The sequence below is a fragment of the Oryctolagus cuniculus genome, chromosome 10, assembly GCF_051225735.1.
Source record: "Oryctolagus cuniculus isolate XC-2025 breed Fujian yellow rabbit chromosome 10, ASM5122573v1, whole genome shotgun sequence".
Lineage (NCBI taxonomy): Eukaryota > Metazoa > Chordata > Mammalia > Lagomorpha > Leporidae > Oryctolagus > Oryctolagus cuniculus.
The window spans coordinates 8,350,612-8,377,045 of NC_142876.1; the positions used below are offsets into that span (position 1 = coordinate 8,350,612).

The 26,434-nt window shown below is 43.2% G+C and overlaps 1 long non-coding RNA gene across 2 annotated transcripts in view; it reads right to left on the bottom strand.

Annotated features, from left to right (window-relative positions):
• Window positions 1-6,791: 6,791 nt before the first annotated feature.
• The window catches only part of LOC149123678 (uncharacterized), a 34,047-nt gene continuing 14,404 nt past the window's right edge, over window positions 6,792-26,434 (bottom strand). For both annotated transcript variants that reach the window (XR_016213876.1, XR_016213875.1), the window contains exons 2-3: window positions 24,527-24,652; window positions 6,792-7,921 (exon numbers count right to left, since the gene is read on the bottom strand). This is a non-coding gene — a long non-coding RNA (uncharacterized LOC149123678). The remainder of the gene's footprint in view (window positions 7,922-24,526; window positions 24,653-26,434) is intronic.

Here is a 26,434-nt window from a genome sequence, read left to right on the forward strand (position 1 = left end):
GCTTCAATTTCAAATTAACTGTGCATCACAAAGAAAGTTTTGATATTGGGAAACCCGAAAACTAGGCACTAACAAGAGGTTACTCCAGTGTGAAAGAAGTCTCTCTTGCTATCTATTGTCTTTATCAGCAGATGAATTTCACCATTCCATAAATTACATCCTAATGTATTTGGGGTAATAAAACCCATTTCTCCTTAGCCCCACACAGATCTCTGGGGCAAGATCCCCTCATCTCTTCATTTCAAGTATCTTGGAAGTATCAAGCACAGTAAGAGTCAATCCATCTGACTCTTACTTGGTGTCTGTTTGTATGACCCATCATTTCAACTCCCCAGGAACAGCCCAGATAGTTGCATGTGCTTGTTAAGAATGTATTATTTGGGTTGTGGAGAAGTCATGGCGCCCAGTTATCAGCTTCTGACATCAAAGTGGAGTCTCCCCTGCTGAGGACAAGGATCGCTTTCACCTGTCTAAAAGGGCTCTTCACAAAGTCATCTGCAGTGATGTCTGGGTCCTCAAAGGACTTCTTCAAGGAAAGAAGGACCCGTGGCCATCTCCTGCAGGAAAGGCTCGGGGAAAAATTGCAGAGGAAACTCTTCCGGATCTAGTGGATGTGACACGGACAACCTGCGGGGAGAGCAAGGATGCCCACGGCTCTGAAGCCCAACAGCAGAGTCTACATATCTGCGCTGGAAAGGGAGGTGAGCTCAGTAACCCGAGACATTGGCGGGGGAAATGGCAGACAGAGCCTAGAGGGAACTAGGTTTGAAGCCCCTCTGGGGAAAGTTCACCAGACTAACTACAGGAAAGAGGGGAAAAAAAGGGACCAGTACGGAAAAGCTTCTCTCTCTGCCCACCTCACAAAGGCAAGCAAGAGACAAAGAGCAGGCGCTATTCTGGACATGCGTATAAGGTGCGTGACCTCAGGGCTGTATGTAACCTCAGAGCTAAGCCCGCCCTCAGTCAAACAGAAAAACCTGACTCTGGGGGAGGTGAAATAACAGGAGGTTAGGACTTAGTGAAATGGTGGAGCTAATGAACTGAGGTGGTGATAAAAGAGATGGTGGGTGAAGAACTCACGGAGGTCACGTGAGTACTCTCCAGAGACGCTACAAATCGGTAACCTTGGCAACCCGGTGGGAGACTGCAGGAGAAATTGAGCCCACACTGAGGGCAGAACACATTCTTTGTGTGGTCTGTGGGAAAAAGCTCCTGAATGAACACTGGGTCCTAGAAGAAATCAAAAGAGAAATCAAAAAATTTCTGGAAGTAAATGAAGACAACAGCACAAGATATCAAAACTTATGGGATACAGCAAAAGCAGTGTTAAGATGAAAATTTATAGCAATAGGTGCCTACATCAAGAAATTGGAAAGGCACCAAATAAATGAGCTTTCAACACATCTCAAGGATCTAGAAAACCTGTAGCAAACCAGACCCAAATCAAGTAGGAGAAGAGAAATAATTAAAATCAGAGAAGAAATCAACAGGATTGAATCAAAAAAAAAAAAAATACAAAAAATCAGCCAAACGAGGAGCTGGTTTTTTGAAAAAATAAACAAAATTGACACCCCACTGGCCCAACTAACTAAAAAAAAAAAAGAAAAGACCCAAATCAATAAAATCAGAGATTAAAAAGGAAACATAACAACAGACACCACAGAAATAAAAAGAATCATCAGAAATTACTACAAGGACTTGTATTCCAGCAAACAGGGAAATCTATCAGAAATGGATAGATTCCTGGACACACACAACCTACCTACACTGAACCAGAAAGACACAGAAAACCTAAACAGACCCATAACTGAGACAGAAATTGAAACAGTAATAAAGGCCCTCCCAACAAAGAAAAGCCCAGGACCAGATGGATTCACTGCTGAATTCTACCAGAGGTTTAAAGAAGAACTAGCTCCAATTCTTCTCAAACTATTTAGAACAATTGAAAAAGAGGGAGTCCTCCCAAATTCTTTCTATGAAGCCACCATCACCTTAATTCCTAAGCTGGAGAAAGATGCAGCATTGAAAGAAAATTACAGACCAATATCCCTGATGAACATAGATGCAAAAATCCTCAATAAAATACTGGCCAATAGAATGCAACAACACATCAGAAAGATCATCCACCCAGACCAAGTGGGATTTATCCCTGGTATGCAGGGATGGTTCAACATTCGCAAATCAATCAATGTGATTCACCACATTAACAGACTGCAGAAGAAAAACCATATGATTATCTCAATAGACGCCGAGAAAGCATTTGATAAAATACAACACTCTTTCATGATGAAAACTCTAAGCAAACTGGGTATGGAAGGAACATTCCTCAATACAATCAAAGCAATCTATGAAAAACCCATGGCCAGCATCCTATTGAATGGGGAAAAGTTGGAAGCATTTCCACTGAGATCTGGTACCAGACAGGGATGCCCACTCTCACCACTGCTATTCAATATAGTTCTGCAAGTTTTAGCCAGAGCTATTAGGCAAGAAAAAGAAATTAAAGGGATACAAATTGGGAAGGAAGAACTCAAACTATCCCTCTTTGCAGATGATATGATTCTTTATTTAGGGGATCCAAACAACTCTACTAAGAGACTATTGGAACTCATAGAAGAGTTTGGCAAAGTAGCAGGATATAAACTCAATGCACAAAAATCAACAGCCTTTGTATACACAGGCAATGCCACGGCTGAGGAAGAATTTCTAAGATCAATCCCTTTCACAATAGCCACAAAACAATCAAATACCTTGGAATAAACTTAACCAAGGATGTTAAAGATCTCTACAATGAGAATTACAAAATCTTAAAGAAAGAAATAGAAGAGGATACCAAGAAATGGAAAAATCTTGCATGCTCATGGATTGGAAGAATCAGCATCATCAAAATGTCCATTCTCCCAAAAGCAATTTATAGATTCAATGTGATACCAATCAAAATACCAAAGACCTTCTTCTCAGATCTGGAAAAAATGATGCTGAAATTCATATGGAGACACAGGAGACCTCGAATAGCTAAAGCAATCTTGTACAACAAAAACAAAGCCGGAGGCATCACAATACCAGATTTCAGGGCATACTACAGGGCAGTTGTAATCAAAACAGCATGGTACTGGTACAGAAACAGATGGATAGACCAATGGAACAGAATTGAAACACCAGAAATCAATCCAAACATCTACAGCCAACTCATATTTGATCAAGGATCCAAAACCAATCCCTGGAGTAAGGACAGTCTATTCAATAAATGGTGCTGGGAAAACTGGATTTCCACGTGCAGAAGCATGAAGCAAGGCCCCTATCTTTCACCTTACACAAAAATCCACTCAACATGGATGAAAGACTTAAATCTATGACCCGACACCATCAAATTATTAGAGAACATTGGAAAAACCCTGCAAGATATAGGCAAAGGCAAAGACTTCTTGGAAAAGACCCCAGAAGCACAGACAGTCAAAGCCAAAATTAACAATTGGAATTGCATCAAATTGAGAAGTTTCTGTACTGCAAAAGAAACAGTCAGGAAAGTGAAGAGGCAACCAACAGAATGGGAAAAAATATTTGCAAACTATGCAACAGATAAAGGGTTAATAACCAAAATCCACAAAGAGATCAAGAAACTCCACAACATCAAAACAAACAACCCAAGGACCTCAATAGACATTTTTCAAAAGAGGAAATCCCAATGGCCAACAGACACATGAAAAAATGTTCAAGATCTCTAGCAATCAGGGAAATGCAAAATCAAAACCACAATGAGGTTTCACCTCACCCCGGTTAGAATGGCTCACATTCAGAAATATAACAACAACAGATACTGGCGAGGATGTGGGGGAAAAAGGACACTACCCCACTGTTGGTGGGAATGCAAACTGGTCAAGCCACTGTGGAAGTCAGTCTGGAGATCCCTCAGAAACCTGAATATAACCCTACCATTCAACCCAGCCATCCCACTCCTTGGAATTTACCCAAAGGAAATTAAATTGGCAAACAAAAAAGCAGTCTGCACATTAATGTTTATTGCAGCTCAATTCACAATAGCTAAGACCTGGAACCAACCCAAATGCCCATCAACAGTAGACTGGATAAAGAAATTATGGGACATGTACTCTATAGAATACTATACAGCAGTCAAAAACAATGAAATCCGGTCATTTACAACAAAATGGAGGAATCTGGAACACATCATGCTGAGTAAAATAAGCCAGTCCCAGAGGGACAAATATCATATGTTCTCCCTGATTGGTGACAACTTACTGAGCAACAAATAGAAAACCTGGTGAAGTGAAATGGACACTATGAGAAACAATGATTTGATCAGCCTTTGTCATCAATGTTGATGTACAATTTAATACTTTTTCCCTTTTAGTATTTTTGTTTGTTCTACTTAATACCATTGTTTGAGCTATGTAATTAACACACAATTATTCTTAGGTGTTCAAAGTTAACTGAAAAGTGATCTCTATTAAATATAAGAGTGGGAATAAGAGAGGGAGGGGATATACAGTTTGGGACATGCTCAATCGGACTTGCCCCAAGTGGTGGAGTTAGAAATGTGCCAGGGGATTCCAATACAATCCCATCAAGGTGGCATGTAGCAATGCCATCTCACTAGTCCAAGGGATCAATTTCAGGTCACAATAGATCATAATGATAGGTCTAAGAGTCAAAGAGATCATATAAACAAGACTAGTGTCTGCTAATACTAACTGATAGAATCAAAAAGGGAGAGAACGATCCAACATGGGAAGCGGGATACACAGCAGACTCATAGAATGGCAGATGTCCTAAACAGCACTCTGGCCTCAGAATCAGCCCTAAAGGCATTCAGATCTGGCTGAAGAGCCCATGAGAGTATTTTAGGCATGGAAAGCCAAGACACTCTGGAAAAAAAAAAAAAAAAAAAAAAAAAAAAACACCTAAATGAAAGATCTTGCAAGTGAGATCCCAGTGGAAAGGACGGGCCATCAAAGAAGGGGTACCTTTCTGTGAAGGGATGAGAAAACTTACACTTCGACTATGGCCTCATCAAAATAAGATCAAAGACGGCGAGCTCAGGGGGCTTTCATGGCCTTGGAAACTCGTGACTAGAGCCTGGGAAGATTGCTGACACCTTAAACAAGAGTGTTTATTTGTTAAGTCAGTAACAGGAGTCACTGTGCACTTACTCCCCATGTAGGATCTCTATCCTTAATATGTAGTTCAATGTGAATTAATGATATGACTAGTGCTCAAACAGTTTCTGGCACTTTGTGTTCTGTGTGGGGGCAAACTGATGAAATCTTTACTTAATATATGCTAAATTGATCTTCTGTATATAAAGATAATTGAAAATGAATCTTGATGTGAATGGAAGGGGAGAGGGAGTGGGAGATGGGAGGGTTGCAGGTGGGAGGGAATTATGGGGGGAAAAAGCCAATGTAATCCACAAACTGTACTTTGGAAATTTATATCTACTAAATAAAAGTTTAAAAAAAGAATGTATTATTTGCCAGCAATGTTATCATTTAATGTTCACAGTGATGCTATGATATTGGTGCTATCATTTTTCCCATTTTAGGGGTGAACAAACTGAGGCTGGGTGTGGTTGAGTAGTCTATCCATGGTCTCACAGCCAGAACCCACACAGGAGCAGCAGAATTTGTACCCACATCTGTTTGGTTCCAAAGATCAAAATCTTAGTTTATGATGCCAGTGGCCCCCTAAAATGCCACTCAAGATAATCTCTTTGGTTTGCCCCACAGGTACATTATCTCTGTCTTAATGCCACCATAATTATTGTCCTCATATTTCAAGATCCAAGGTTTTGATCTTCTAAGTTTTTATTTTTTATTATTTTTTTTATTTGACAGAGTTATAGACAGTGAGAGAGAGACAGAGAGACAGAGAGAAAGGTCTTCCTTCCGTTGGTTCATCCCCCAAATGGCCGCCACCGCCAGCACTGCGCCGAACTGTAGCCAGGAGCCAGGTGCTTCCTCCTGGTCCCCCATGCGGGTGCAGGAGCCCAAGCACTTGGGCCATCCTCCACGGCCCTCCCAGGCCACAGCAGAGAGCTGGCCTGGAAGAGGAACAACTGGGACTAGAACCCAGTGCCCACATGAGATGCCAGCGCCACAGGCGGAGGATTAGCCAAGTGAGCCACGGCGCCGGCCCCTATCTTCTAACTTTAAATTCTTAGTCAAAAATGATACCCTGCGACTGGTGCTATGGTATTGAAGGTTAAGCCAATGCCTGCAATGCTGGTATCCTGTGCGGTGTTGGTTCAACTCCCAGCTGCTCCATTTCCAATCTAGTTCCTGCTATTGTGTACAGATCCAGATGAAGTTCCAGACTCCTCTCTTTGGCTTGACCCACCCAGCTCCAGCCATTGGGGCCATCTGGGGAGTGAACCAGCAGCTGGAAGATCTCTGTCTCCCCTCTCTCTCTGTAACCCTGCCTTTCAAATAAATTAATTAATCTTAAAATTAAAAAAAGAATGGTCATTAAGTTGATATTATTCTCTTTTGCATCTAGAGGCTAGTTCCAAATATAATTTGGGACAATAACACTTTTTCTCCACATAGATATTAACATCCTAAATATCAATGATGATTACATGTTAAGATGGAGAAGAAACTAGAAACAAAATACTCCTAAACTCTGCTTGAAGTGAATGCATAAGCAGAGTAATGATTAGTAAATAACAAGACCACATTAAAGAAAATAGGTTTAATAAAATCTTGATGAGCTCCCAGTCTTCAAAGGTTAATAACCAAGAACACTTCCAAGCCTGCATTTCACTGGTACCTCTAAGTTGTAAACTTGAAACTTGCCGCCCAGACTCTGGTACCATCCTCAACCAGAAGGCAGCGCTCCTTAAATTAGTGCTGTCTCATTGCCATTTATAAAACAACTTTGACGTTTATCATGAACATAACCTTATCAAGGAGTGAATTTCTTCTAAATCATCTGGCTCGCAAAAGATGGTCTCCTCATGAGAGCTATAATTCTATAGGATGATTAGTTGTATTTTTTAAGACAGCATCAATTTTCCTGCCAGGACGTTTGTGTCTTTACTGTTGAAGAAAGAACTACATTAATCCTATAGTAATCCTCAGAGCTGTAATCCTCTTTTTAGTCCCAAATCCACATCAGTGCAGCAGGAGCAGCGTTTAAACAGCATTCCCTTCCCTATTTGCCCACATTTTACATGCCAAAGAGGTTTCCCTGGGGACTCTTACTGTCCTAAGACCCCTCCTTCCTGGTGCCCGGAGTCCACTAAATCAGTCCAGAGAGAGAGAGAATTGGATGTGAGAGGAGCTCCTAACCCTAATCACCCTAAGTGACCACGCTGACAACTCCCCAGCACTGTGCCGTGGCCAGGGAGCCCCGACTGCTGCCAGGGACGGGTCTCAGCAGTGGCCTTTGCTCCCTCCAGAACAGGAGATCCTCCCTGCTTTTATCAACTGTAGCTGTCAGCGGGCATCCCACAGCAGGGTAGGCGTCTCAAAAGCACAATAACAGAACTGCAGCCAGCGAGGCCTTGCCAACATAATCGAATCTGGGAATTCACGACTTTGACTCTGGGATGCAGGCAAGCTTGACCCTCTCCTTCACACAGGTCTGTAACTGAATCAAGTCTTCCAATTTTACCGGCAGCCATGCCAAACTCCATCTGTATCTTACAGTTGGGACCTAAAAGGGGAAGCAGGCTCCTGTTTATCGGTAGGACCCTCTGACAGACTGACCAGTCCCTCACTGCCAACAACACTTATGATCGGATCCTGATCATCAGTCACGAGCTATTTCAGGGAACCCATGTTACCAAAGATGGGACGCAGGATTCCCGAAGGTGAGCACACCATCTGCAGTACTCAGGGGCTGATCAGTTCCCATCAGCAGTGAACACACGGGTAGCTTGTTGTACGTCCAGGAGACTCTGCTGGAGAGGAGAGGAAATGGCTTTTTCACCTCCATCAGACAAATCCAAATAAAAGTTATTAAGGAAAATATCTCAGCCTGTAACAGTGGATCTTAAATAAATTATCCAGGCACATAAGATGCCCAACAACACTTGCATCCAAAAACCCTGATTTTGAAGCTCCCTCTTTTCACTTCACTCTGACTCCATTAAAGAACAAATCCTGTCTTCTGGTCAGCAGGAGTGGTTGATGATTAAACGCACGGCCAGTTATGAGCCCCGCGGGAGGCAGTGCCCTCCACCGTGTGTGCTGTCATTACCAGCGGCACCTGGGCTCCTCTTTCCCCATCTAAGGACCTGGAAGCCTTCCTCTGCCACATCCACCCCACTTGTTGGAATTGAACGGAAGCCATGGCCAAGAGGCAGTCGGCTTACAGCCTGCCTGCTGCCTGGTGATTACTGCAGGCCCCTCCCAGTTCAGGGGAGGAGCCCCATTCAACACAGACCTTGCCAGACCTTTGCTTGCACACTGAGATTTGCATCATTTATGTTAGGTGCCCTGAAGCCACACCAACCCCTTCCCATCTTAATCCTAATTCTTTTTCCTTGTCTACACCCAGTTGAGGTTGAACTTATCCCAGAAGCCCGCTGCCTTCTACTCCTTCTCCACCCAGGCTCAGTGCCCTCTTCCCCCCATTAGCATGTGTACTCTGGAAGAAATAGAGCCACAAGTCTTTCATGTCTCCCAATGCAGCCTGGAGAAACAGAAAGGAGCAGGTGTAATCCCAGCTCTACAGGTGCATTCTTGCTGCATCATGAACTGGCGTGGAAAGACAACCTTGCTTGGATGGTTGACTTCTAAGAAAACCTCATATGAATGGAGGTTATGTGAATACTGAAAAGTCTTTAATTAAGAAAAGTAGTCATTCTCTAAGGAACTGCTCCTAATTAGATTTTGTGTCTTAACGTCGATGATCATGAAACTGTGCTGTGGTCCTTCTGTTTAGAACAATGATTTCTAGTCTTGGCTGTACATTAGAGATGCTCAGAGAGTGTTTAACACTCTCCCTGCTCTGGCCACATGCCAGACCAATGCAGTCAGGATCTGCGAAGGTGAGACCCAGGCATTGTGGGTTTCACAGCTCCCAGGTGATGCCAACGTGCAGCCAAGGGTAAGATCACAGGGTTGGAAGACCCTCCCTTAACTGGGTTGTAACTGCTTTGATTGCAGCAGTTTTCTATATGCCTCAGTGTATTTTCTTTGGTTAAAAATTATAATAACAATTACCCTTTATCAAGAGTTTATTCTGCCAGAAGCATTAAAGCTACCAAGTGAAAGATGACAGTTTCCATTAAAATAAAGTCAGGCTAGCGCTGTGACACAGCGGGTTAAAGCCCTGGCCTGAAGCGCTAGCATCCCATATGGGTGTCGGTTCTAGATCCCGCAGCTCCTCTTCTGATCCAGCTCTCTGCTATGGGCTGGGATAGCAGTAGAAAATGGCCCAAGTCTGTGGCACCGGCATCCCATATAGGCGCTGGGTTCTAGTCCCGGTTGCTCTTCTTCCAGTCCAGCTCTATGCTGTAGCCCAGGAGGGCAGTGGAGGATGGCCCAAGTGCTTGGGCCCCTGCACCTGCATGGGAGACCAGGAAGAAGCACCTGGCTCCTGGCTTCAGATCGGCACAGCGCCAGCTGTAGTGGCCATCTGGGGAGTGAATCAACAGAAGGAAGACCTTTCTCTCTCTCTCTCTCTCACTGCCTATAACTCTGTCAAATAAATTTTAAAAAAAAAGAAAAAAGAAAAAAATGACCCAAGTCCTTGGGCCCCTGCACTCATGTGGGAGAGCAGGAAGAAGCTCCTGGCTCCTGGTTTTGGATCGGTGCAGCTCCGGCCGTTGCAGCCATCTGGGGAGTGAACCAGCAGGGAGAAGACCTCTCTGTCTCTACCTCTCTCTGTAACTCTTTCAAATAAATAAAATAAATCTTTAAAAAAAAATAAGGTCAAATACATGCACTGGAGAAACTGAGACGATGTCCTGTTTGCAAATATCCACAAACTGGTGTATCTGATAATATACAGAAGATGCTGGGAAGATAAATAAATTTCTAAAGATTCCATCTGGAGTGTGGAATGGAATGAGAAGGGATGGCCTTTTGTGTGTTTCTTTCTTTCTTGATATCCTTCAGCTTTAATTTATTATACTTGCATTTTAAAATCTAAAACTATAACTTTTTAAGGAGAATTTCTTTCTAATTTGGGACTGTGAGCTACAAGTCAGGACTTGAGGAACAAGCAGCTGATGTGGCAATTAAGCTGCCCCTTGTACAACCACATCGCATATGGGAAATATTAGATTTGAGAACCTAGTTCCTCTGCTTCTGATCTAGCTTCCTGCTAATGCACACCTGAGAGGCAGCAGGTTCTGGAGAGTAAGAACGTGAATTTCTGCCATCCACATGGGAGGCCTGGATTGTTTCTGGCCCATGACATCAGCCTGGACCGGCCCTGGCCATTGCAGGCATTTGGGGAGTAAACCCACAGACAGAAGCGTCAATTTCTCTCTCTCTCTCTTCCTCCCTTCTTCCCTCCCTCTCTCCCTCTCTCTCTCCCCCCTCTCCCTTTCCCTGTTTCTGGCTGTCTTTCAAATAAAATGAAAATAGACTGAAGAAATTTTTTTTTTGACAGGCAGAGTTAGACAGTGAGAGAGAGACAGAGAGAAAGGTCTTCCTTTTCTGTTGGTTCACCCCCCCAAATGGCCGCTACAGCTGGCGCACTGCGCTGATCCAAAGCCAGGAGCCAGATTTTCCTCCTGGTCTACTATTCCGGTGCAGGGCCCAAGCACTTGGGCCATCCTCCACTGCACTCTGGGCCACAGCAGAGAGCTGGCCTGGAAGAGGAGCAACCACAACAGAATCCGGCGCCCCAACTGGGACTAGAACCCGGGGTGCCGGCGCCATGAAGAAATTTTTTTAAAAGAAGTCAGGACTTGGAGTTTTGCGAACTAAAGTTTACTCATCCACAAAACATGGGCAATTAAAATAATATAAGGAATAACTACTAATTACTTGGAAGAGCAAGATCCTAACAGATTAATAAATATGTACAACAGCAAAATCACTCTTCAAAGGTAACCAAATGTATCCACAGAGAATAAGCAAGAGTGTGTACACAAGAGAACTCCAGAAATTAAATACTGAGGCTGTAAACAGATTGGCCCAGACAGAAAGGAGACAGGAGAGAAAGGAGGTCACTGGGCCTGGATCACAACCCGGGCAGCACAGGCAGGCTGAAAACAGATTGGCTCAGACAGAAAGGAGACAGGAGAGAAAGGATGTCACTGGGCCTGGATTAGAACCCGGGCAGCACAGGCAGGCAGGACTCAGCCACGGCTGCGGAGCTAGCTGCAAGTCCCGTCACAATTCGGGGAACTTGGGGAGACAGGGACACAGATCAGCCCTTACAGTCAGCATCTTCCAGACAGGAGAGGCAGGGAAGGGCCCAGCTGCTCGCTCCCGTCAGCAGTCAGGGGTCAGGCAGCTGGGCTGCTCATGTGGGAAACCTGGCTCCAGACAGCAGGACCCCTGCTACACACCAAGCCTGGAGGCCCAATGCGAGGTGAAGAGATTCAAGTTCACTTCTTCTGGAGTGGGCTTGCAGCACCGCTCGAGGGCCTGGGGTATAAACGGTGCAGCCTGGCACGGCTTGGGGCGTCTCTGTAAGGCTCTGTGGAGAGCTGCGGTGAGGAGGACGGAGAGGCCCAGGCCTAGCGGCCAGAAAGAAAAAATCAAGCAGCTTCAGGAGGGGCCAGATCTTTAAACCATGTTTCCTCGCCTCACCAAAAGCCAGGGAGCAAGTCGTGCAGCTCAGTACAGTGGAAAGCCTAGGAAGGGGTGTAGGGCATTAGTGGACTCAGCTCTCAGAGGCACGGGGTGAGAGACCCGCGACAGTCAGCCGTGTGGCAGACACAGGGTGCTGGCTCTCTTGGGGATGTTCCCTGCCGCCTCCACTGGACCTGGCTTGCTTGTTCCAGTGACCAATTCCAGGGCTTCTGTCCAGTCCTGCAGGCCCAGGATGCCCAGGGGCAGGGCCAGGGACATGAACGTTTAACCACCATTCAAGTAACACTGGACTAAGCTGCTGCCAGGGGAACCCGGAGTCCCTGATGCATAGGACTCCCTTGATGTTTCCAAGTCAAGTCAAGGCCTTGATGATCTTCAGTACAGTCAGGGCCACAGAGCAGCCCGCAAACCCTGGCTGCTCCCTTTGTTAGGGTGAGCAGGAGAAGAAGGTGCTGGCCCAGCCTCCTCTTTCTGGGGCTGCTGAGAGGTGATCAAGTAAAGAGCCACCTAGGGGGGCTCGCGCTGTGGCATAGCCGGTAAAGCCGACACTTACAGTGCCGGCATCCCATATGGGCGCTGGTTTGTGTCCTGGCAGCTCCACTTCTGATCCAACTCCCTGCTATGGCCTGGGAAAGCAGCAGAGGATGGTCCAAGTCCATGGGCCTCTGCATCCACATGGGAGACCCAGAAGAAGCTCCTGGCTCCTGGCTTCAGATTGGCTCAGTTACAGGTGTTGAGGCTATCTGGGGAGTGAACCAGCAGATGGAAGACACCTCTCTCTCTCTCTCTCTCTCTCTCTCTCTCTGCATCTGCCTCTCTGTAGCTCAGCCTTTCAAATAAATAAATCAATCTTATTTTTAAAAAAAGCTACCTAGGGGCTGTGATTGTGGCATAGCAGGTTAAGCCACCACCTGCAATATCGGCATCCCATATGGGCACCAATTCACTTCCTGGCTGCTCCACTTCTGATCCAGCTCCTTGCTAATGTGCCTGGGAAAGAAGTGGAAGATGGCCCAAGCCCTTGGACCCTGCCACCCACGTTAGAGAACTGGCTGAAGTTTCTGACTTCGGCATGGCCCAGCTCTGGCTGACGTAGCCATTTGGGGAGTGAACCAGCTGATGAGAAATCTCCCTTTCTCTCTCTCTCTCTCTCTCTCTCTCTGTATGTGTGTATGTGTGTGTCTGTGTGTCTGTGTGTGTCTGTCCGTCTCCCTGTCTGTACCTCTTTCAAATAAAATATTTTTTAAAAAGAGCCACCTGCGTGGGATTAGAGGCATGTAAGGGGACCCCAGAGAGCACCCTCACCCCTTCCTCCATGTGAGATGCGGAGAAAAGACACCCATGAAACAAGACAGGGCCCCCACCAAACACCAAATCTGCCAGTGCGTGAATGTGGACTTCCCAACCCTGGGACTGAGAGATTTCTCTTACATAAAAGCACGCAGTTCAGGCTATTCTTGTTATAGAAACCTGAACAGCCCAAGACCCTCCTTTCACTCATGCAGGGAGCCCAGTTTTCCCCTCTGGTTTGAATACGATCTGATTCCCCTGACTCCTACAACATTCCATGTGTGTTTATGGAAATAGCTTGTAAGTTCATGTAAGTGTAAAGATCCGACACATTTTTCCAAGGAGGAGAGAATAGGAGCAAGATTAAGGTACCAGAAAACACTTTGGTTACTGCCTAGTCTCAATCAAAGCAATGTCTCATTGTTTCTTTCTAAATGGTTCTCAATCAAACATCCTCAGTATTGTCTGTTTTATCTTCCAACTGCTATCCCCAGACTACTAGGGCAATGGTAAGAAATCCTAATTTCAGTAACGTACATCTACTTCTATAGGGAAAAAAATCTAATTTTTATTTAGAGTATTGTTGTAAGTACATAAATTAAATAGCTTCTTTCTAAGCATTTGAGGAAAATTGCATAAAAGATTTTACAGAAACCTTTTGGAAATTACTTATCCAAATATGCTTCAGCTAGAACTAAGTCAGATGCATGAGAATTAAAAGTTAGCAACAGAGATGTGGGTGAAACCGCACTCTGCTGTGCCGGGGTCTGAAGTTCAGCATTTGGACAAGGGAAGAACAAGGATGAGAAATCAGGGGCAGGGTCTCAGGCAGCTCTGACCTGGCTCACTTGTGACTCTGCACAAATCTCCTTCGCAGTTAAAGATGGTATTTATTTGTTTGTGAGGCAGAGTTACAGACAGTGAGAGGGAGAGACAGAACTCCCCAAATGGCCACAACAGCCAGAGCTGGGCCGATCCGAAGCCAGGAGCCAGGAGCCTCCTCCAGGTCTCCCACGTGGGTGCAGGGACCCAAGGACTTGGGCCATCTTCCACTGCTCTCCCAGGCTACAGCAGAGAGCTGGATCAGAAGAGGAGCAGCTAGGACCAGAACCAGCACGCATATGGGAAGCTGGTGCCTCAGGCAGACGATTGAAGTACTGTGCCACAGCGCCAGCCCCCTTCCTGGTTAATCTTACGTCAACTTGCCTGGGCCATCAGGCCTCAGATACGTGGGTGTACTGGGAGCTTCTGGAGGAAATCAATGTTTGAGTCAGTAGACGTGGTACAGCAGGCTGCCTTCCTTAATATGGGTCGGCCACATGCAATCTGTTCGATGACTAAACCAAACAGAAAGCAGGGTAACAGGAAATTCACTCTCCCTGCCCGTTTCTGAGCTACAGCAATGGTCTCCTCCTGCCTTTGTTCACGCTCAGACAGGAATCTCCCAGCCTCAGTTCTCCTGGCTCTCAGGCCATCAGATTGGGGCTGGGCTGGAGCTGCCCGAGTCTACTTGGCCTGTGGTGCACAGCACAGTGAGCTCATTCGTGTGCACATGTATGTATGTGTTTCTCGGTGTGTAGAGAACATATCCCATTGATGCTGGTCCTCTGGAGAGCCCAGACGAATACATTCAGGTATGTCTTAACTTGTGAAATGAGGAAATCATTTCAGTTGATCTTCAGGATCCCTTTAATTTGTATGTTCAACGAGATCTGAATATTGGGTGAGCCTGTAATTAAAATAACTTCTTTGGAAAAACCATTGAATGAGGAGAGATGTTCAGTGTCTTAGCACAAGCAGCCAGAAACTGTGTGACTCTGAAGGAACTACCAGCCCTGTCTGAGCCACAGTTTCCTAGCAGAGCAAATCCTTGCATTGCTAGCGCTTGACACCGTCATCCCCTTTTACACCTACTTTACATTTGCCACATTTTTTACTTTTCGTTAGTTAAAGTCTATAAATTTTAAGCATACACCTGGAAAAATGAATTTCATTATGACATAGTGTTTTGGAAATAAGAATTAGGGCTATGTTTAAAATTAGCACAATGCTTGAGCTTTACCAAGATATTTCAAAAGGGCAGGTGGGTTATTTCTTCCTGGATGTTCCCTATAGTCCCTCAATGGCTGTATTCTCTTTTAAAAATGAAACCTCAGGTCTGTTCAACAAATTATGGAGTTGCCCACGTTTTGTTCCCAGTCCATACTATTGTGATTGAGTTAATAAGACAACTGTTTGCATAGATGCTTCTCTCTTGAACAATTCAGGAAAAAAGCCATTTGCAAGAGATCTGTAGTGAAAGCAACTACCACCCCTTTGTGCCTAATTTCCATAGTAAGAAGTTTTAAACTTTTACTTCTCCAAGTAGCTAAGCATTCTCTTTCTCTTTACTGCTGGGCATTTGTTGATTCAATCAAGTATGTATTGAGTGTCAGGTCCCAGGCATTGTTCCCCATGTCTGAGATATGTCAGTGAATAAAAGAAAGGAAGACCCTGCCCTCACAGGTCTTACATCCTGATGGGAGAGACAGGAAATACACATAAATAAATCAAATAATTGGGAGATCCAAGATGGCCAAATAGGGAGAAGACACTAATTTTAGCCATGGGAAGGTATCACAAAAACAAAGGAAAAACCACATTCCCAGGGGACAAAGCATATTTGTGGGAAAATGGCAGGATCAAGTCATTACATAACCAATAATAACCTTGAATGTAAATGATTTAAATTATCCAATGAAGATACAGATTGGCTTAATGAACTGAAAAACAAAGCCCATCTACATGTTGCCTGCAATAAATACAGATCATCAACAAAGCTATATACAGACTGAAAGTGAAAGGTAGAAAAAGATATTCCATGCAAATGGCAATCGAAAACAAGAGGAGTACCCAACCTCAAATAAGACAAAGCAGACTTTAGGACAAAAAGGGTTAAAAGAGTCAAGCAAACACATTATATAATGTTTAACGGATCAACTTAACAGAAAGATGTGACTATAATAAATGAATATGCATGGATACCTGGCTGTTTTAAAACAAATCTTAATAGATTTAAAGGAGGACATAGGCTCCAATACAATAGACTTTGTATTGGACACTTAAAAGTAGACATAGGCGCCAACACCCCACTTTCACCAATGGACAGATCAACTATACAAAAAAAAATCAACAAAGAAAACAATATTAACCAAATGGATCTTTTCATCAGTGCACGGAACATTCTCTAGGACAGACCATATATTAGGCCATAAAACAAGTCTCAACAAATTCAAAAACATTGAAATCATATAATATATCTTTTCTGACTATGATAGAATAAAGCTGGAAATATACAATATAAGAAACTTTACAAAACATGCAAAGACTTGGACACTGTACAACATGATCCTGAATGAACAGTGGGTCATGGAAGAAATCAGATGAGAAATCAAAAATCCCTAGAAACAAATGAATATGACAGTATAACATACCAAAACTTATTGGAAGGGCCCGGCACCATGGCTCACTTGGCTAACCCTCCACCTGCGGTGCTGGCATCCCATATGGGCACCAGGTTCTAGTCCCGATTGCTCTTCTTCCAGGCCAGCTCTTTGCTGTGGCCCAGGAGGGCAGTGGAGGATGGCCCAAGTGCTTGGGCCCCTGCACCTGCATGGGAGACCAGGAGGAAGCGCCTGGCTCCTGGCTTCAGATCAGCACAGTGCCAGCCGTAGTGGTCATTTTGGGGGTGAACCAATGAAAGGAAGACCTTTCTCTCTGTCTGTCTGTCTCTCTCTCTCTCTCACTGTCTAACTCTGCCTGTCAAAAAAAAGAAAAAAAAAAAAAAAAGAAATGTTAAGGGAACTAACAGGAGACTCAAATACAATAGTAATGGGGAATTCAATACACCACTTTCAGCAATGGACAGATCAACCAGACAGAAAATCAGCAGGAAGAGATCAGATTTAATTGACACTATAACCAAATGGACCTAACAGATATCTACAGAATTTTTCATCCTACAGCTACAGAACATACATTCTTCTCACCAGTGCATTGAACTTTCTCTAGGATTGACCACATGCTAGGCCATAAAGCAAGTCTCAGAAAATTCAAAAAAAAATCAAAGTCATACCATGCATCTTCTCAGACCACAATGCAATGAAGCCAGAAATCAGCAACTCAGGAACATTCAGAATAAATACAACATATGGAAACTGAACAGCATGCTCCTGAATGAACAGTGGGTCATAGAAGAAATCAAAAGAGAAATCAAAAAATTTCTAGAAACAAATGAAGACGACAATACAACATATTAAAATTTATGGGATAGAGTAAAAGCATGTTAAGGGGAAAGTTTATAGCTATTAGTGCCAAGAAATTGTTTAATGCCAAGAAATTAGAAAGGCAACAAATAAATGAGCTAGCAATGCAGCTCAATGATCTAGAAAATCAAGAGCAAAACAAACCCAAAACTAGTAAGAGAAAAGAAATAATTAAAATTAGAGAAAATCAACAAAATTGAAACAAAAAATACAAAAAAAATCAGCAAATCAAGGAGCTGGTACTGTGAACAAATAAACGAAATTGATATACCATTGGCTCACTAACTAAAAAAAGAAGAGGGAAGACCCAAATCAATAAAATTAGAGATGAACAAGGAAATGTAACAACAAACACCACAGAAATAAAAAGAATCACCAGAAATTATGACAAATGGCTGTTTGCCAACAAACCCGGATACTTGGAAGAAATGGATCAATTCCTGGACATATACAGCCTACCTAAATTAAGCCATGAAGACACAGAGAACATAAATAGACCAATAACCAAGATGGAAATTGAATTAGTAATAAAGACCCACCCAACAAAGAAAAGCCCAGGACCAGACAGCTTCATTGCTGAATTCTACCAGACATTTAAAGAACTAATTCCAATTCTTCTCAAGCTATTCAAAAAAATTGAAAGGGAAGGAATCCTCCAAAACTCCTTCTATGAAGCCAACATCACCTTAATTTCTAAACCTGAGAAAGATGAAACAGAGAAAGAGAACTACAGACCAATTTCCCTGATGAATATAGATGCAAAATACTAGTCAGTCAAATCCAACAACAATCAGAAAAATCATTCACCAGGATCAAGTGGGATTTATCCCTGGTATGCTGGGATGGTTCAACATTTGAAAATAATCAATGTGAAACACACATTAACAAACTGAATAACAAAAACCATATGATTATCTCAATATATGCACAGAAAGCAATTGATAAAATATAACATCCTTTCATGATGAAAACTGTAAGCAAAGTGGATATAAAAGGAACATTCCTCAACACAATCAAACAAATTTATGACAACACGTGGCCAGCATCCTATTTAATGGAAAAAATTTGGAAGCATTTCCACTAAGATCTGGAACCAGAAAAGGATGCCCACACTCACCATCACTATTCAATAGTCCTGCAAGTTTTAGCCAGAGCCATTAGGCAACAAAAAGAAATCAAAGCGATACGAATTGGAAAGGAAGAAGTCAAACTATCCCTATTTGCAGATGACATGACTCTATATATGGGAACCAAAAGACTCCACCAGGAGACTACTGGAACTCATAGAAGAGTTTGGTAAAGTACCGGGAGCACCAAAAAGGAAACCTGTTGAAGTGAAATGGACACTATGAGAAACAATGACTTGATCAGCCCTTGTCCTGACTGTTGATGAACAACTTAATACTTTATCCCTTTTAGTATTTTTTTTCTGTTTGTTCTACTTAATACTATTGGTTGAACTCTGTAATTAACACACAATTATTCTTAGGTGTTTAAATTTAACTGAAAAGTGATCTCTGTTAAATATAAGAGTGGGAATAAGAGAGGGAGGAGATGCACAGTTTAGGACATGCTCAAGCTGACTTGCCCCAAATGATAGACTTAGAAACGTGCCAGGGGAGTCCAATTCAAGCCCATCAAGGTGGCATGTACCAATGCCATCTCACTATTCAAAGTGATCAATTTCAGTTCACAATTGATCATAATGATAGGTCTAAGAGTCAAAGAGATCACATAAACAAAACTAGTGTTTGCTAATACTAACTGATAGAATAAAAAAGGGAGAAGCCGGCGCCGCAGCTCACTAGGCTAATCCTCCGCCTTGCAGCGCCGGCACACCAGGTTCTAGTCCCGGTCGGGGCGCCGGATTCTGTCCCGGTTTCCCCTCTTCCAGGCCAGCTCTCTGCTGTGGCCAGGGAGTGCAATGGAGGATGACCCAAGTGCTTGGGCCCTGCACCCATGGGAGACAAGGATAAGTACCTGGCTCCTGCCATCGGATCTGCGCAGTGCACTGGCTGCAGCACGCCAGCCATGGCGGCCATTGGAGGGTGAACCAACAGCAAAGGAAGACCTTTCTCTCTGTCTCTCTCTCTCACTGTCCACTCTGCCTGGCAAAAAAAAAGAATTAAAAAGGGAGAGAACGAGCCAACATGGGAAGCGGGATACACAGCAGACTCATAGAATGGCAGATGTCCTAAATAGCACTCTGGCCTCAGAACCAGCCCTAAAGGCATTCAGATCTGGCTGAAAAGCCCATGAGAGTATTTCAGGCATGGAAAGCCAAGACACTCTGGCAAAAAAAAAAAAAAAAAAAAAAAAAACAACAACAACAACAACAAAAAACAAAACCTAAATGCAAGATCTCTGTGAGTGAGATCCCAGTGAAAAGAATGGGCCATCAAAGAAGGAGGTACCTTTTTCTGAAGGGAGGAGAGAACTTCCACTTTGATTATGACCTTGTCTAAATAAGATCGGAGTCGGAGAACTCAAAAGGCTTCCATAGCCTTGGCAACTCATGACAAGAGCCTAGGGTGATTACTGACGCCATAAACAAAAGCGTCAATTGTTAAATAAACAACAGGAGTCACTGTGCACTTACTCCTCATGTAGAATCTCTGTCCTTAATGTGTTGTACAATGTGAAGTAATGCTATAACTAGTACTCAAACAGTTCTTTACACTTTGTGTTTCTGTGTGGGTGCAAACTGTTGAAATCTTTACTTAATATATACTAAATGGATCTTCTGTATATAAAGATAATTGAAAATGAATCTTGATGTGAATGGAATGGGAGAGGGAGCAGGAGATGGGAGGGTTGCGGGTGGGAGGAGAGTTATGTGTAAAAAGCCATTGTAATCCATAAACTGTACTTTGGAAATTTATATTTATTAAATAAAAGTTAAAAAAATAAAATGAATACACAAAAATCAACAGTCTTTGTATACAAAACAATGCCATGGCTGAGAGAGAACTTTTTTTTTTTTTGACAGGCAGAGTGGACAGTGAGAGAGAGAGACAGAGAGAAAGGTCATCCTTTGCCGTTGGTTCACCCTCCAATGGCCGCCGCAGCTGGCACACTGTGGCTGGCACACTGCACTGATCCGAAGACAGGAGCCAGGTGCTTTTCCTGGTCTCCCATGGGGTGCAGGGCCCAAGGACTTGGGCCATCCCCCACTGCACTCCCGGGCTACAGCAGAGAGCTGGCCTGGAAGATGGGCAACCGGGACAGAATCCAGCGCCCCGACCATGACTAGAACCCAGTGTGCCGGCGCCGCAAGGCAGAGGATTAGCCTATTGAGCCACAGCGCCGGCTGAGAGAGAACTTCTAAGATCAATCCCATTCACAATAGCTATTAAAAAATCTTTGAATAAATTTAACCAAGGATGTCAAAGATCTCTACAATGAGAATTACAAACCATTAAAGAAAGAAATAAAAGAAGATACAAAAAAATGGAAAAATCTTCCATGTTCATAGATTGGAAGAATCAATATCATCAAAATGTCCATACTACCACAAGCAATTTACAGTTTCCATGTGATCCCAATCAAAATACCAAGGATATTCTTCTCAGATATAGAAAAAAATAATGTTGAAATTCATATGGAGACACAGGAGAACACAAATAGCTAAAGCAATCTTATACAACAAAAACAAAGCCAGAAGCATCACAATACCAGATCTCAAGACATACTACAAGGCAGTTACAATCAAAACAGCCTGGTACTGGTACAAAAACAGATGGATAGACCAATAGAACAGATAGAAACACCAGAAATCAATCCAAGCATCTACAACCAACTTATATTTGACCAAGAAGCTAAAATAAATCCCTCAAGCAAGGACAGTCTCTTCAACAAATGGTGCTGGGAAAACTGGATTTCCACGTGCAGAAGTATGAAGCAGGACCCTTACCTTACATCTTACACAAAACTCCATCAATTGGATTAAAGACCTAAATCTATGACCCAATGCCATCAAATTATTAGAGAACATTGGGGAAACCCTTTAAGACATTCACACAGTCAAAGAGTTCTTGGAAATGACCCCAGATGCACAATCAATCAAAGCCAAAATTCACAAATGGGATTACATCAAATTGAGAATCTTCTGTACTGCAAAAGAATCAGGAAAGTAAAGAAGCAACCAACAGAATGGGAGAAATTATTTGCAAACTATTCAACTGCCAAAGGCTTAATAACCAGAATATATAAAGAGATCAAGAAACTCAATATCAACAAACAGACAATCCAGTGAAGAAATGGGAAAAATGAACCAAACAGACATTTTTCAAGAGGAAGTCCAAATGGCCAACAGACACATAAAAAATTGCTCAGGATCACTAGCTGTTGGGGAAAAGCAAATCAAAACCACAATGAGGTTCCACCTCACCCCAGCTAGAATGGCTTTCATACAGAAATCAACAAATAACAAATAAAGGCGAGGATTTGGGGAAAAGGTACCCTAATCTATGGTTGTTGGGAACGTAAACTCATAAAACCACTATGGAAATCAGTTTGGAGATACCTCAGAAATCTGAATATAGACTTACCATATGACCCAGCCATCCCACTCCTGGGAATTTACCCAAGGAAATGAAATCAGCATATGAAAGAATTATCTGCACCCTCATATTTATAGCAGCTCAATTACAATAGCTAAAACATGGAATTAACCCAAATGCTCATCAGCTGAAGACTGGATAAAGAAATTATGGGATAAGTACATCATAGAACACATAGTGGTCAAAAAAAGGAAATCTGTTCATTTACAACAAAACTGATGAATCTGGAGAACATCATACTTAGTGAAATAGGTCAGTTCCAGGGCTGGCGCTGTGGCACACCAGGTAAAGCTGCCGTCTGCAGTGCTGGCATCACATATGGGCACCATTTGACTCCTAGAGGCTCCACTTTTGATTCAGCTCTCTTCTGTGGCCTGATAAATCAGTGGAAAATGGCCCAAATCCTTGGGCCCCTGCAACCATGTGGGAGACCCAGAAGAAGCTCCTGGATCCCGGCTTTGGATCAGCACAGCTCCAATGATTGTGGCCATTTCGGGAGTGAACCAGCAGATGGATAATTTGCAAGTATTTTCTCCTATTCTGTTGGTTGCCTCTTCACTTTCTTGAGTTTCCTTTGCTGCACAGGAGCTTCTTAGCTTGTTGTAATGCCATTTATCTATTTCTGTTTTTATTGCCTGTTGTGTTGGGATCTTTTCTAAGAAGTGTTTGCCTATGCAAGTGTATTAAAGCAGGTCACCTGTGTTTTTCTCTAGTAATTAGATGGTTTAAGGTCTCAGGTTTCAGGTCTCTTGGTTCACTGGGAGTTGATTTTTTTATGAGGTGTAAGGCAGGGGTCTTGTTTCATGCTTCTGTGTGCAGAGATCCAATTTTTCCAACATGATTTGTTAAAGAGACTGTCCTTTCTCCAGGGGTTGATTTTAGCTCATTTGTCAAAGTTTAGTTGTTGTAGAATTGTGGATTAATTTCTGGGGCTTCGAAAACCACATGACAACAGAGGAAACCACATGACAACAGAACCTGACTGACGGCAGGCTGTGATTGGATGGTTTCAGAAACTGCCTGGCAACAAGAGCCTGACTGGCAACAGGCTGTGATTGGATGGCTTTGGAAACTGCCTGGCAACAGGCTGTGATTGGTTGGGGCATAGACTGCCCCTTGACTGGATTGGCTGGTCTTGGCTATATAAGCTGTTTTACCAACTGAAATAAACGAGTCTGCGGGCTGCTTGCCTCAGGCGCGCTTTCACCCGACTCCCGGGGTCCTTGTGGTGACTCCGCGCCTCTTGCCCCCACCACGCTCCTCCTCTCAGAACGAATCCTCTCACAAACGAATCAACCTCGACACAAACCCAACTTGAAAATAGTCCTAAAGAACAAGTACAGGCTCTTCCTGTCTCTCATACACACACACTGGTCTATAACCATCAGCAGACTTCTGCTACGCACTATCTTCAAGGAAGCTATGCTTCTGAACTTTCTGAAGTCTCTACTCAACGTGAGTTGGTACTGTCACCTTCTTCTCATCCCTTCTGAGGCCATGGCCTCTGCATTTGGTTGGCCCTTGATCAAGAATGTGAAGTTCTCGGTTACATCACAAGAGTGAGTGCAATGAGTTTGTATGGCCCTCCAGTGCCAAGTTAGTCCCATAGAAGAGCTGCTCTTTTGTGTGAACATCAATAGGGCTTCTGCTCAGTGTGGACAGGTAACTGGGAATATTTAGGATGTTTTGTATTTTTATCAAAGCATACAGGGAAAACGATTGATCATTCTTCCATCCCCAAACTAATCCTGACTTTTGCTGTCAGCATTGCATTTCTGCTCTCTGATCTCGCTGAGCTCTTCAATAATGTTTCCATTGCCCACTAGGTAGGGGCTGCCATGATTTCCTGAAAGATCTGATTGGTCGGTTGTCATTTCAGACCAGTTCCTATGGATGCTTTTCATGGCTCAGACCCCTAACTCTCTTGGTATCTTGTCTTTTTGGTGTATTTTAAACTTTAGAGACTTTGAACTTTCCCTTCCTTCTGAAGTGGCCATACCCTGTTAAATGTTAACAATATTAATGCTGACATGGATAAAGAATCAGCCCTCAGGCTGGTAAAAGTCCTGTAGCTCCAAAATCCCCACTAATAAGACTGCCCTGCAGTTAAATGGCTATAACAAACAGTAATAGTCTGCTCACATCCATTATACAGCAGGCTGCCCGCTGCTTTATTGACTGGCAGAAAACAATTCCCATTTCATGAAACAATAAAAATTAAATTGAGTGTAAACTCTCCCAAGGTCACTGCCTCTAACCTTACAACATCAGAAATGAGGGCCATAAACCCCACCATGTACCATTTGATCCGGAAGAAGCCCTGAGTCAATTCTTGTGCTCTGTGTGCGGCATCCCATCAGCACCTAGCTGTGCACTGCCTCCGACAGAGCTGGCTGTCAAGAATGGCAGGAATGTTCTTCCTCCCTGAGTCTGGCGGCTGCATTGTTCCTGATGGCAACCGGAGTCCACCCAGCCCGCCAAGTGAAGCAGCATCCGCCTGCATCATTCTGAGAGTCCTGTTGGCAACCCACACTCCCGATGGTCTAGGAAGTCACTGCCCCGGTACCACCCGATGCATCAATGCAATCACAGCCCACAGGCTTCCTCAGCAGCCCAGCCCCATCCAGGTTACCTGTGCATCTGCTAGAGAGGTTCAAGAGGGTTTTAACCACTGACAAACTCAGTCGTCGAGATTTTCCAACTGCAAAGACCTCTTCTTCAAATGTTTTTGTGTCGTGATGCCAATATTGAGAGGATTCTGAAACAAAAAGGGAAACTGAAAAGTAATCTATCCCAATTCCCTCCTTCACACCAGAAATGCTCCAAAACCATCCCAGTCAAAAACATCGGAATTAGCAGCATATATTGTGGCACAGTGGGTTCAGCCGCTGCTTGCAGCATTGACGTCCCATGTCAGAGCACCAGTTCAAGTCCAGGCTACTCTGCTTCTGAACCAGTTCCCAGCTAATGTTCCTGGGTGGCAACAGATAGTGGCAAAAGTACTTGGGCCCCGCCACCCACTTGGGAGACTCAGGTTTTGTCCTGGCCTAACCCTGGCTGCTGGGGGCCTCTGGGAAGTAAACCAGCAGATGCAAGATAACTCTCTCGCTCACTTACTCTCACTCTCTCCCTCTCTCGTCCCCCTTCTCTTTCTCTCTCTTTATTTCTTATCTTCATTTCTCTTTCACTCTCTCTTTCAAGTACATGACAAAAAACTTTTTAATCTATGTAAGAGTATAAGCAGTACAAAATCATAGAAAATGCTCAATAAATAACTAAATTCAATGAAATCCTTTATCAAAGTTAAAGCAAGCTTTGTTGTAGAACTTGATAACTTTTATTTTCAAATAAAAATATTTTTATTAGCAAATAACCTAAAATATCCAAAACAATTTTGTAAAAGAAGGAAGACTAAAGTTAGAGGACACACACTACCCAATTCTATGATGACTATAAAGTCACAGAAAATAAAAGAGGTTGTTCCCAGCATCAATATAGGAACCTCAATCAATGGACTAAAATGGAGAGTCCAGAAATAATCCTTTATATTAATGGACATTGATTTTTGATGAAGGTGCCAAAGTCTTTCAACAAATGGCACTGGGGTAATTGGGCAACCACAAGCAATACAAAGGAACACACACCCTTTCCACAACCATACACAATAATTCAAAATGAATTATGCAGCTTACTATCGGAGCTAAAACCATGAAATTTCTACAAGAAAACAAGAAGAAATTATAGTAATCCTGGAACAGCCAAAAAGTCCTTAGATGCAACTCCAAAAGTATGATCCATAACAGATAAAAAAAAATTAATCGTACTTCATCAAAATTAAACACTTTTATACTTCAAAGTATAGCATTGAGAAAATGAAAATACAAGCCACAAAGTGGTAAAAGGACAATTTAAAATCACGTTCCTAATGAAAGAATTGCGTCTACAATAGATAGTGAACCCATGCAATTCAATAAGACATTCAACTTGTTAAGTGGGGAAAAGATTTGAACAGAGATTTCACTAAAGACCTGGAGATGGTTGACAAGTACATGAAAAGAGCCACTGCAGCCCTGGAGTGACTCATGTCACAGAGACAGACGATAGCAAGTGTTGGCAAGGGTGTGGAGAAATGTGAATCCTCACAAAATGCTGGAGGGAATGAAAATGGGGCAGCTACTTCAGAAGGCAGTACGGAAATTTCTTAAAAGTCTAAACATAAAACATAAATTTACTATACAACCTGACAATTAAACTTGTAGTGCTCTACCCAATAGAAAATAAAAGCTTTTATCCAAATAAACATGTGTGCAAATTTTGACAGCAAAAACATTCATAATAAAAAACAGGTAAAAGCAAAAACAAAACATGACCTATCTGTACAGTGGAATACTATTCTGCAGTGAAGATGAATAGACCAGTGATCCTGGCTGTAGCACAGCAGAGCTTCAGGACATGTGCCAAGTGCCTGGAGCCAGGCACAGAAAGCCATCCAGAGATCATCGGAAATGTCCCCCGAAATGGCAAACTCACAGAGAACTGA